The sequence below is a fragment of the Sphaerodactylus townsendi genome, linkage group LG06 (assembly GCF_021028975.2).
Source record: "Sphaerodactylus townsendi isolate TG3544 linkage group LG06, MPM_Stown_v2.3, whole genome shotgun sequence".
Lineage (NCBI taxonomy): Eukaryota > Metazoa > Chordata > Lepidosauria > Squamata > Sphaerodactylidae > Sphaerodactylus > Sphaerodactylus townsendi.
The window spans coordinates 109,910,820-109,922,820 of NC_059430.1; the positions used below are offsets into that span (position 1 = coordinate 109,910,820).

The 12,001-nt window shown below is 44.9% G+C and overlaps 1 long non-coding RNA gene across 1 annotated transcript; it reads left to right on the top strand.

Annotated features, from left to right (window-relative positions):
- Nucleotides 1–2,501: 2,501 nt before the first annotated feature.
- LOC125434808 lies at nucleotides 2,502–3,720 on the top strand. The gene is made up of 2 exons (XR_007244830.1): nucleotides 2,502–2,795; nucleotides 3,337–3,720. It is a non-coding gene; the product is annotated as an uncharacterized LOC125434808 (long non-coding RNA).
- Nucleotides 3,721–12,001: the final 8,281 nt, after the last annotated feature.

Below are 12,001 nucleotides of genomic sequence, written 5' to 3' on the forward strand. Positions count from 1 at the left end.
CTTACATAGAAGTAAGATAGCCAGAGAGAAGGTGCATACCCCGCCCTAGCATGTGCCAAGCTCTAAACTCTACTATTTTGCAGCATGAACCTAAACACGTCTACTCAGAAGTAAATAGCATTGTGTTCAATAAGGCTTTTCCACTGGTAAGCATGCATAGGACTGCTGCGATTGTAATGCAGTCCTACACAGAGGTACTTCAGTTATATTTCAGTGGGTTTAAACTACACAGCAACAGATAAGATTGTCATTGGAGGAAAGAACAGAAACTCGGCAAAGGATTCACCATTTGGTAGGTTGGGAGAATGCAGGCTTTTTTCATGGAGAATATGAGTAAACAATACCTTGTATTTCTGCATTCAGAACAACAATGTATATATATACACACACATATCTATATATATCCACCCCCACCCCCACAATCTTGCTTGTGTAATATAAACTGTATTTATTAGACTCACATGAAGCCCAATACTACACGTTTACTGAGAATAAGGCCACCCCCTTATAAATGGAACTGCTCCCTAAAATCCTAACCTAAACCAACCTGAAAAAGATTCACCAGCCATTCTTAATCCATCGAGAGAGTAACCTGAAATAGCTCTCCCAGGAATTCGACTTGAATCTATTCTACACGGCTTAATCTCCGGATAATGTTTTTGGTATTGTTCTGTAAGCCCAGGAATACTCCCAAAGCAAAATACAACTTAAGGATGTGGTGGTGAGTTTGTGACCTAAGTAAATAAATTCCCTGATTAACAGTTAGATCTGGTTAACAGTTAAATCAGTCCATAATCCAAATCAGTCTAAAGTCTTAAATTGTGCATTCCCGCTTGAGTGCAAATTTGCTCATAACTGAATGGGGGTGCTTTCATCTGAAGAGTGAAGTCCTTGGCAACTCTTCATTTCAAAGCAAGGTCGTAAGGAACAAAGTGGGGTTCGCAGAGCTTGGATTATAGAAGGATTCCAGCTCAACTGGAACAGCTAGTTAAAGGCTATAAACTGCTGTCTTAAACATCAAGGGTCTGATTGTCTTCCCATATTTTGCATAGATAACTGAGCCAGGAACAACAGGTTTTTTGGTAACAAAGGAGATATCTGACTAGTCTGTTTAGCTTTCAAGGTGAATTAAGAAAACAGACTGACTGAGCTCCCTCTTGGGACGTGCAAAACAGCACGAACGAAGAGAGAAAACAGAAGGAATAAGAGATGGGGCAAATGTAGGTGTGGGTGCAAAGCTTAGTGCTGTTCAAACAATGTTCGTTTCTTTTTTTAGACTCAGAGCACTGATCCAGAATCATAAATTAGTTCTTGAACTGAAGGCACTACTGAAGAAGCACTTCTGAAATCCCAAATCCACTGCCTTGTGTGGTGATCAAACACCTTCCCCCTTCACAAGAAGGGCTGTTTTTTTATACCCCACTTTTCTCTGCCTTTAAGGAGTCTCAAAGCGATTTACAATCACCTTCCCTTCCCACCCCCCAACAACAGACAGGTGGGGCTGAGAGAGTCCTGAGAGAACTGTGACCAGCAGGCTTCTTGTGGCAGAGCACGGAAACAAACCTGATTCACTAGATTAGAGTCCACCACTCATGTGGAGGAGTGGGGAATCAAATCTGGCACCCCAGATTAGAGTCCGCTGCTTTTAACCGCTAGAACTATGCTGGCTCTAATTGAATGTAACAATAATAAAGATCCTTTGGCATCTTAAAAATAGATAATAGCAGCAGCTTTTGTAGAGCCTATCAAATGTATGAGGAATCCTGCTTGTAGAGAAGTATACACACGTGTACAGAGAAAGACCATCCTCCTGCATCTTTGAAGTGTTGCGGCAGAGAACCTGGCAACACTATATGTTGGAATGAAGACCAAAGCAAGTGATACCAAGCAGAATGCAAACTTTGAGTTTGCCAGGTCTCTTTGTCAGACCTCCTGAGCGGGCAGAGAGAATGATATTTCAGACCAGGACTATGGGGGCTTTTTTGTTTGTTTCTGTATGGAAAGTCCTGCAGATTTAGGAGACTTTAGGGGCACAGTTTGTATCAAGCCATCTTGGTGCAGAAAAAGTTGTACAGTCATATTGGTTTGTGGAAAATTCGTCCCCCCCACCCCAAACAATCCCATGTCATACTTCTTACTGGGTCCAGCAAAAGGTATCACATGGATTTTAGTGCTTAGCACACCACTCATGTGGAGGAGCGAGGAATCAAATCCAGTTCACCAGATTAGAGTTTGTCGCCCATGTGGAGAAGGGAGGAATGAAGCCTAGTTGCCCAGATTAGAGTCAACTGCTCTTAACCACTACTTCACTAAAGACCCCCTTCTCAGCCCATTTTTGGTTGGCAAAACGGGTGGGGGTGGGGGTGGGGGCAGGGGGAACAAAGCTCTTTCTCCTTGTACACTGCAGTCCTGATCCAAATCAAACCCTGAATGGTTGGGAGTGTAGTTCCAAGCAGGGAAACTGCAATTGCAGATGCATTACACAGATCAGCGGAAAACTGTATTGTGTAGTTAGGGCCATGTACAAATCCAAAGTTAGAATAGCAAAGTTTTTATTGTCTGAGGTAACCAGTGTTCGTACTTTTGTCAGCAGACGTCAGCTTTTTTCGAAGTCCTGAAGATTGTTCAAATGTTACCCCCGATAAATGTGACAAACTGATTTTTTTTTTCAGGGCAAAGGAACCAGGGACAAGACGCTGATCAGGATCATGGTTTCTCGCAGCGAAATCGATATGCTGAAAATTAAGAGCGAGTTCAAGAGAAAATATGGAAAGTCCCTCTATTACTTCATCCAGGTGAGTGAGAGGTCAGAAGGGGGTCACTGCTTGCCTCTGCATAATAACCCTGGACTTTCTTGGCAATCTCCCATCCAAGCACCAATCAGGGCCAATTCTGCTTAGGTTCTAAGTTTGGATGAGATCAGGCTAACCTGGGCCAAAATGTTGTACTTGTCCCTAAAAATCAGCCTTGCGGGTACACTGTTCATAATTCTAATGATGACCTCACCACACCATACAGAAGGTTTTCACCGATTGGGGGTCACCCCCCCCCCCCAATTCAGTTCAATTAAGCTGTAAGCACATTTGGTGCTCTTTTAGGAGAGGGTCAAGCACTTTAAAATAAACAGGAAGGCCTGTTGAAAATTGCAACGTGAGGAAAGAATCCCCCTGCTTTACAATCAGAACAATACACGGATAGTGAAAGAGAAGAGGCTGAGTGAGGGGGGAGTTTTGTGTATTTTTGTATCTTTAATTCTGCGCCATTTTGAAGGTTCTTTCGAGATGTGCAGGAAGGTTCCTGGGATAATTTCTCTCGTCTGTTTCGCTTTCCATGCAGCAAGACACAAAGGGGGATTACCAGTAGGCGCTCTTGAACCTCTGCGGAGATGACTGAAAACTGCAATGGAGAAGACCCGTCCTTGCCCAGATCTGTGTTTTCTGCTTCCCTTCTCCTCCTGCCACTCTAGCCCCATCGATGCACTAACCTCTTCTGTCTCTGTATTTGCAAGACTCAATAATGTGGGTTGCTTTTGTGTAGTCCCCTAACTCGGCCCTGTGCGGCTTTTAACTCAAGTAGCTAACCTAAGCAGCAGCAGTAACGAGGCTGGAGAAGTTAACATTCCACAGAGAGAGAGAGCAGCGAACCTGTGCTGTGAAATATTCTGCTTCTGTATATTATGTACCTGTCAAAAGTACAAATAAAGTGGAATTGTTACTTTGAGAGAAATTGTTCTGGAGCTCAGGAAATCTCTTCTTTGTGCAAGAGCAATCTTTTGCCTTGTCAATTTCTCCTGATTCTGTCTTTCTGTTGGATATTCAAAGAGATTCTTAAGTAGCGGAGTAAAAAACAGTATGCAGGGATGCTGAGTTGCTTTTGTTTCAATTATACTTTATTTAGCTAAAAGGAGGGAATGGTTACGTGGGTGAAAAAAAAAGAAATGCTAGACTCGCAAATGCAAAGTACGACATCTTGTCTAATTCTATCTGACCATGAGGTCCTCTTCTCCTGTTCTGATCTGTAACTGCCCGGAGCCCCTAGGGGATGGGGCGGTATAAAAGTCTAAATAATAAATAAATAAATAAATAAATAATAACAAAGAAAGTCAGGTAATGTATTGTCAAAAGCTTTCATGACTGGATTCAACTGGGTGATGTGGGTTTTCCGGGCTGTGTGGCCAGCCCGGAAAAACCCACAACAAAAAGTCAGGTAACTTTGTAACCTTACATGTGTGTGCTTCTCAGCACCCAGGCAATGGTGACCAATGATTAAACCACAGGCTAGGTCATAAACTGTGACCTCAACATCTTGTTCACAAATAGGGACTTAACCGCTTAGTAGCTGGATTGGCTGGCAGACACTTGCAAATCCCTGCAGTTTCTCACTTCCTCGTCTATTTTTCACATCATTCCTCTGGAACGCCCCCCCCCCCCCCCCAATTGAACATTATTGATTTGGCCGCTTGATGGCAGCATTCCGGCGCCCTGTTTTGAAGTGTCACAGCGAATACTATATGAGCCGGAAGTATTCTCCTGAATCATCGCCCCCGTTTTGTAGTCTTTCCGCCACCACATGGTACTTGAAAGTGTTACCGCTAATGGGGTCCCGCATGCCTCCTGTACCAGAAGCGCACCCAGTATTATTCCCCCGTTGTGTAGTCTTCCCTCCACCACACGGTACCCAGAAATGTAACGGCCTAATATGGTCCCCTGTGCCACATAGACTTTCACAGAATCACCCCCCTCTTCTGTAGTCTTTCCTCCACCGCTCCGTGCTGCAAACTGCCCCAGCCAAAGACAGGCAGCGTGACACAGAATCGTTCCCTCCGCCCCCCTGTAGTTCCATTAGAAATGTAAAATCAATAAAACATTCCTCAAAATAATACAATACAAGTATTAAAATGGCCTGGGTTAAACGTGGTTCTAAATTATACCCTCCCGACCACCACAAACCCTCACGGAAAGAAATATGGGACTGGAGGGGCTCTGAAATCAGACAGGAAAGCACCCGGGTGCATGGGCAGGAGTTCCTGCTGCATCAAAGGCCCCAACAAAGACCCCTTGAGAGCAAGGGTGGGTGTTTACGTAAGATATCCTCCAGGTTGGCAAAAGAGTCCACTGGCTCAAATTCACCAACATTCCTAACATGTTGCCGCTGAATGATCTCCAGTACAGTAGATGAATTCTATCTTTTCTTTCTGGCAATCTAATGAATTCCTCTCTTACAGACCTGGAGCGATCTCTCTCGATCTCTCTCTGCCATAGAAACTGAGAGACAGAGGCTGTTTTCTTGGGAGGACTCCATGTTACCTGAGCAGACAGCACTATATTGCCACCTGCTGGCAATTTACAAACATTTAAAGCAATATGTTGAAGCGAGAGTTCCAGCCCAGGCAACGGAGCAAAAAAAAGGACATATATATTGTCTCCATCTGATACTCATTCCGTAAAATGAAAATTATTGCAACCGAGTTCACAAATCTGTATGAGGGAACGAGACCTTGTAAAACAGTTTGTGTATCAATAGCGCCTCTTGAAACAGACATTTGCTTTGTTGTTGATATTCTTTGCGTTCATTTTTTTTTAAGGGAAAGAGAAACGAGGACTTCTCGGTGGTCGACTAAGAGCTGATTGACCAAGATGCCAGGGTAGGTGGTGCTGTGCAGTTACGGATGCCCTCTTACCATCTTTTAATGATTTATTTACAAGCTTTATACTCTGCCTTTCTGCCTTTCTCAAGAGCACCAGTGCAGACAGGCATAATGAAAGGCATGTCTTAAAAACAATCTTAGAATCCTCCCAAGTAGGGAGAAAACCATCTTTCTCTGATGTATATCTTCAGCTTTGGGTATTCCAGGATACACTGCCTCTGAACCTGGACGCTCCATTGTTGTCCCATAGTTACGGTTGGACAGCCTCTGTTATGAGCAAGGCAGGCAAGCAGGCACCTAGTTGCAGGACTTTCTAGCATGGCCATAAAGCAGAGCTGTTTAGAAGCGCTGATGGGTCAACTTGAGGGTGATAGATATGGTTATGGGTTTTTAATTATCCGCCTTAATACTGCGTGTCCATGATCTTAATTTGTGATTATTTTTGCACTGTGTTTATGGTTGTTTTCTGCCTTGGGTCCTGATTGTGTCTGGAGAAAGGCAGAGTGTAGAAGTACTGGAAGTAAATATGTAATTACTGCAAACAAAGTTGAGCTGACCAAGAAGGGAACTTCAATATTTTGAGAGGGGTCCTGATGCCAAACTCCAGAAAAGAAGCAGGATAGAAGCTGGGTTTTTTTCTTTTTTTTAATTTCATCCACAGGACCAATCCACAGGAAAGGCGCTGTCCTCACCTGCAGAAAGGTAATTTGAAACACACTGAGGCGAGCGAGCGTTTACGGAGGCAAAATTCATATCCCAACTAGCCAGCCGGATTGATCAAATACACTAGACCATCTTTTGGTCTCCAGAGGGAGGGGCGGGGGGAGAATCATAGAGTTGGAAGAGGCGCCGAGGGCCATCAAGTCCAATCCCCTGCCATGTAGGAACACACAGTCAAAGCACTGACAGACGGTCATTCAGCCTCTCTTTAAAAACCTCCAAAGAAGGAGACTCCACCACACTCCAAGGGAGTGCATTCCTCTGTCGAACAGCCCTGGCTGTCAGAAAATTCTTCCTGATGTTTAGGTGGAATCTCTTTTCCTTCACCTTGAAGGAAGGAGAGGTGGAACTGGTGAGAAGGATTAATTTACTAACCAGCGTTACTGTTGTAGGGGTGCGTTAGCGAACCCAGTAGAGCTTCAGAAAATGCACAGGAATGCCTGCGCCATCTGTCCCCTCCTGGGCTCACACGTACGCACATCACGAGATCCCCCAGACGCCCGGGTCACAAGATGCCTGAATGTGGATTCGACCCAGACAGGAACGTTTCTCCCTGCACGTACGCAACCCTCCGCTGAGTCATGAATTGCGCAACTTTCTCCCGCTCTCCCGCCTTCCCAAACCCTTAATAAAGGTGCCAGGGACCCCAGCTCGGCAGACTAGCCAGATCAGCTAGATTAGCCACTGGCTTCTCTCCACCAGTTTCCTGATATCGCTGCGTCTCGTCTCTTAATTGCGTCGTCGTAACGACTTCATACTGTAATATTTTTGTTAATTGGTTTTAAAGTTTTAAATCAAGATTTATATCTTAAAGTTGTATGATGTTTTCAATTACATTGTAACCCGCCCAGAACCCTTCTGGGATGGGGCGCCATATAAATCCAGCAAATAAATAAAAAGGTTGGGGACTCCGATCTAAATAAAGGTTCTCTTTGTGCCTCTGTTTCCCTCCCCTGATGGTATTTGAGAGGTACAAGAGGCACAGGCCCTGTGATATGTAGGAGAGCATCAAGAAAGAGGTCAAGGGAGATCTGGAATGCGCATTCTGTAACCTTGGTAAGTAAATGGAAAGGCGGCTGGTCTGAGGGGGGTCGAGGGGGCAGAGATCGCTGACCTGTCCCTGCTGCTCATCTCTCCAGAGCTGTTGGTTGACCCAAAGGGGCTTTTCCTGCAATGGCCAAACTTATTCATACTTTAAAACTCATCTGAAGTTTGTGTCTTGCTGGATGACACCTGGGACCACTGAAACACTCGCTGGCCGTCAGCTTAAGATCTCCAAAACAAACACTGGGGAAAGCCATGAAATAGTGTTTGAGCAGACAACAGTTTAGATGTATCGGTTAGGAGGGGGGGTTGGACTAAGAGCATGTGACCCAATAAGTCACCCAGTAGGCTTCCACGGCAGAATGCGAATTTGAACCTGGGTCTGCCAAATCCCTAGTCCCACAGTTTAACCATGACACCATGTTGGCTATGGGCAGCAAATTCTTAGTCCTCATGGTACCCTGAGCAAACCTTTTGGGTCTTGCGCCCATGCCAGAGTTGAGAACTTGCCAATCATAGTTCACCTCAGAGGAAGCCATCTTTGAGGAAAGCTAATCTGCCGTCACTGATCTTCACATTTAGGAGTCTTGGAAAATTTACCACGAACACCTTGGGTTTAATTTTACCTTCCGTGCATCTTCACCTCGGGTTCTCTTTTTCCTCTCCCACAGTTGGCCGCATTCAGAACAAACAACTGTACTTTGCTGACTGGCTGTACAATTCCATGAAGGTAGAGTATCTGAAGACACGCCCAACACACGGTACTGTGGGAAGATCTCCTGCACAGATTCTAGCGGGCTGGTTCCTAGTCAGTGGAATTGAATGAGGGCTTTGCTGTGCCATTACGTTGTACTTTGTTTTATTTTTATTTATTTTCCACATTTTTATCCACTCAACCACTCAAAAGCAGAATACATTTGAAACAGCAAATAAAATAGTTAAAATCAATAAATACAATAAAATACAACTTAGTAGACAACAACCTACTAAAAAAGGTGCCACTCTTGCCCACGGGAGGCCGACGACGACGGGAACATAGCCCGGCTGGCTTGATGGAAATGCCTGATGGAATAGTTCTGTCTTGTTAGCCCTGCGGAATTGTTTTAGTTCCCGCAGGGCCCTGATTTCATTAGGGAGCTGATTCACGCAGGCCCAACAAAACTAAAGTCCAGCAGTTCATCAGTGAAAGATTACTGCATCTATTACGAGCTAGATTTGAGTTCAGTGGGACCTTAGAGACCAATACGATTTTGGGGTATAAAAGTTCAAGAGTCAGAATTCCCTTATGTCTGATGAAGGGAGTTTTGACTCTCAGATGCTCGTGCCCCAAAAATCTACATGGTTCTACACTGGACTTGAATCCAGCTGGTTGTGGTGGGTTTTCTGGGCTGTGTGGCCATGGTCTGGTAGATCTTGTTCCTAACATTTCACCTGCATCTGTGGCTGGCATCTTCAGAGGTGCATCACAGAGGGAAGTCTGTTACACACTGTCCAATGAGAAGGGAATGTTTAGTAGGCTACATATTGTCCATGTCCCAGGGTGGGGAACCAATCAATAAGTGTTTGGGTGGAACTTGCTAAGCAAAGGTGTGGTTGAGTGCATTGTATTGCAAGTTGGGTTGAATCCAGCTGCTTCTCTGCAGACTAATAACAGCTCCCCTCTGCACTCTTTGCAATAAGCCCATAGTGACAACTCATAATTACCTTGTAAACAACTAATATATCTCAACATCTCTTTCCTCCTTTGTGATTTCCAGCTGCTGAGTCACCAGCTAATGCTAAAACATATTCGCTTACTCTGTTGAATCCTTTAACCAAAAACAAAACAAAGCAGGTGTAGTTTTACCCGTGTCCAGATTTCGGGGTGGGTGGAAGGCTTGTTGTCATAGAATAAGCCATGCATTTTCATGCCATACTGAGTAACTGACAGAATGATCAGATGGTTTATAAATAACCAAGAGCTGTATGTTGTTTAAGTAAAAGAAGACATATTGTGCCTGTAGTGTTACATCATGGCTCAGTTAAGCAACAAGAAAAGCCCTTTAAAGGTCTGGAAAGCGATGAGGGAAATCCAGGCAGCCATTTCAGCCACAGCCTCTCTGAAGCTTCTCTCTCCTTTGGAGAAAATTAGTATTGTCTTTTCCCCAGACTAAAGGGGGCCAGATGAATTGTACACAGATCAGGGAAGATGTCTCATGGATACTCCACTTTCCTGCTGAGGCTGCCCACAGTACATATGGAAACAGGCCGCTAGACCTATGGAAATTTACGCTGGAATAAAACTGTAGTAGAGAGCCAGCATGGTGCAGTGGTTTAGAGCACGTGCACTTTAATCTGGAGAACCAAGTTTGCTTCCCCGCTCTGCCACTTGAGCTGTGGAGGCTTATCTGGTGAAGCAGATTAGCTTGTGCACTCCAACACATGCCCTTGCACTAGTCACAGTTCTTCGGAGCTCTCTCAGCTCCACCCACCTCACAGGGTGTTTGTTGCAAAGGGAAGGAAAAAGAAATTGTAAGTCCCTTTGAGTCTCCTTACAGGAGAGAAAGGGGGGGTATAAATCCAAACTCTTCTTCTAGTAACTCCTGTTCCTCTTCAGATCTGAATAAGTGCTTTTAACTTGTTCTGTCTGTTCATTAGATCCAGTCGACGTTGGCCAGGTGAAAATATACATTATGAGATGACATTTCTGAGGAGGTCTTTGGCGTTCTGCACCTGGGCCACCATCCAGCAGATAATGCACGGCAGTTCCTTTTTAGAGGGGTTTCTGGTGATTGAGAGCAAGTGTTTTGTTTCATTGACGGTTACGGCAAGGCATTGTAATAATCTTTTATGATTTATGCTTGGATTCTGGTGCTGATTGATTTTTTTAATATCTTTGATGGATGTTGTTGCATTTTAAAAGCTGTTATCATCTCATGTGCCAGAAAAGAGAAGGCATATATGTTTTTAAAAAAATCAGTAAATCAAACAGCAAGTGTATTGCAGCTCAGGATGTGAGCCTGTGCATTAGTAAACATGAGCTAGTGCTGCACAGCGGCAGCTCTTACCAATAAACAAAATGATGTCCTTTAAACCTAGTGAAGGTAGCCCTGGGTTTAAGCACAACGTTTACTCGTCTCAGTGTATTCCCACTGCACTTCATGGGAACATTACTGTTTACTAATCAGGGAAATTATACTTTTCAAAAGCCCCAGATAGCAATCTCCTCTGAAGTATGGCTGCAGCAAAGTCCGGAAACCAGAAATAGTTGCACAAACATCCCAGGTGTTTCTGCATTTCTTTGCCCAGCAACAGCCTTCTTTCTGCCTGAGCCAGGAAGAGTCGGCTAATGAAGACGTGTTTTTACACAGTACCTGGGAGCCATTTGCTAGAGCAGCCAATAAATGGGCTGTTGTTGGAAAAGCGGGGGGGGGGGGGGGGGGAGGACAGTCAAATGCAGTTGGCTGACTGGAGGCAGTTTCTCAGCCAATCTGGCCAGGAGGTACCACAAAGGAGGACCAAGGAAGCTTGTAGTCTTGCGCAAGCTGACTGTTTCCAAAACCCGCCCCCCCTCCACGAGCTCTCCCTAGCAGGGATGGAATAAAGATAGAGACCCTGCCTGTGGACTGCTCTGGGTTTTAGCCCTTCAGTGCCTTTGCACAACTCTGGTTCCACAAGAATTGAAAGGAATTCAATCCACCACAAAAAATCCAAACTTCACAGCACACCCTTTTTGTTAGGGCCAGCCAAAATATTGTGAAAAGCTCAGCAGAACTCTTCTTCAGACCAAATGTTACCACCAGTGTGTTGATCTGCATTACATTTTATTTTTGCTGCCATCAAGCCGACTTAGGGTGACCCCGTGGGGTTTGGAAGGCAAGAGGCAAGCAGAGATGGTTTGCCACTGCCTGCCTCTGCGTAGGAACCCTGGACTTCCTTGGTGGTCTCCCATCCAAGTACTAACCAGGGCTGAGCTTTTGTAGGGATTGGGCTGGCCTAGGCTAAGCTGGGCTTCAGTGCATGGGACTTGATTTCTAAGCAGTACATCATCCCGTGGCTCACTGCTTTCTCAAAAAAGGAGCAGTTCGAGCCATAGTGGGCTTTGGAGAGCCTTCCAGCGTTTTCTTCCAGAGGAGTATATTAGCTGCTAACATAAACATAAAAAGGAGTCTTGAAGCCACTTTAAAAACTGATTCCAAAAGAACTTCAAAGGGGAAATCCAATGCTGAATTATGACTCATCAGTTCATCTCACTCTCTTGCCCACACTTGAATAAGGACTTGGATTTCCTCCTCACAATCTGTGTTAATAGCTCAGTGAAAAATACTCCCTAGTTGCAGCTGACTCATGGCAACCCCATAGGGTTTTTAAGGCAAAAAAACAGACAGACAGAACAGAGGTGGTTTGCCATTGGCAGCCTCTGTGTAGCAACCCTGGACTTTCCCATCCAAGTACTAGCCAAGGCCAATCCTGCTTAGCTTGCAAGATTGGGCTAGCCCAGACCATTCAAGTCAGGACTTTAATTTTTCTGCAACAAACACAGCTACCCTTTGGGATTTATTAACCCTGGCCCCTCAATGATGCGGCTGGCCTCCACTCGGGCCAGGGCCT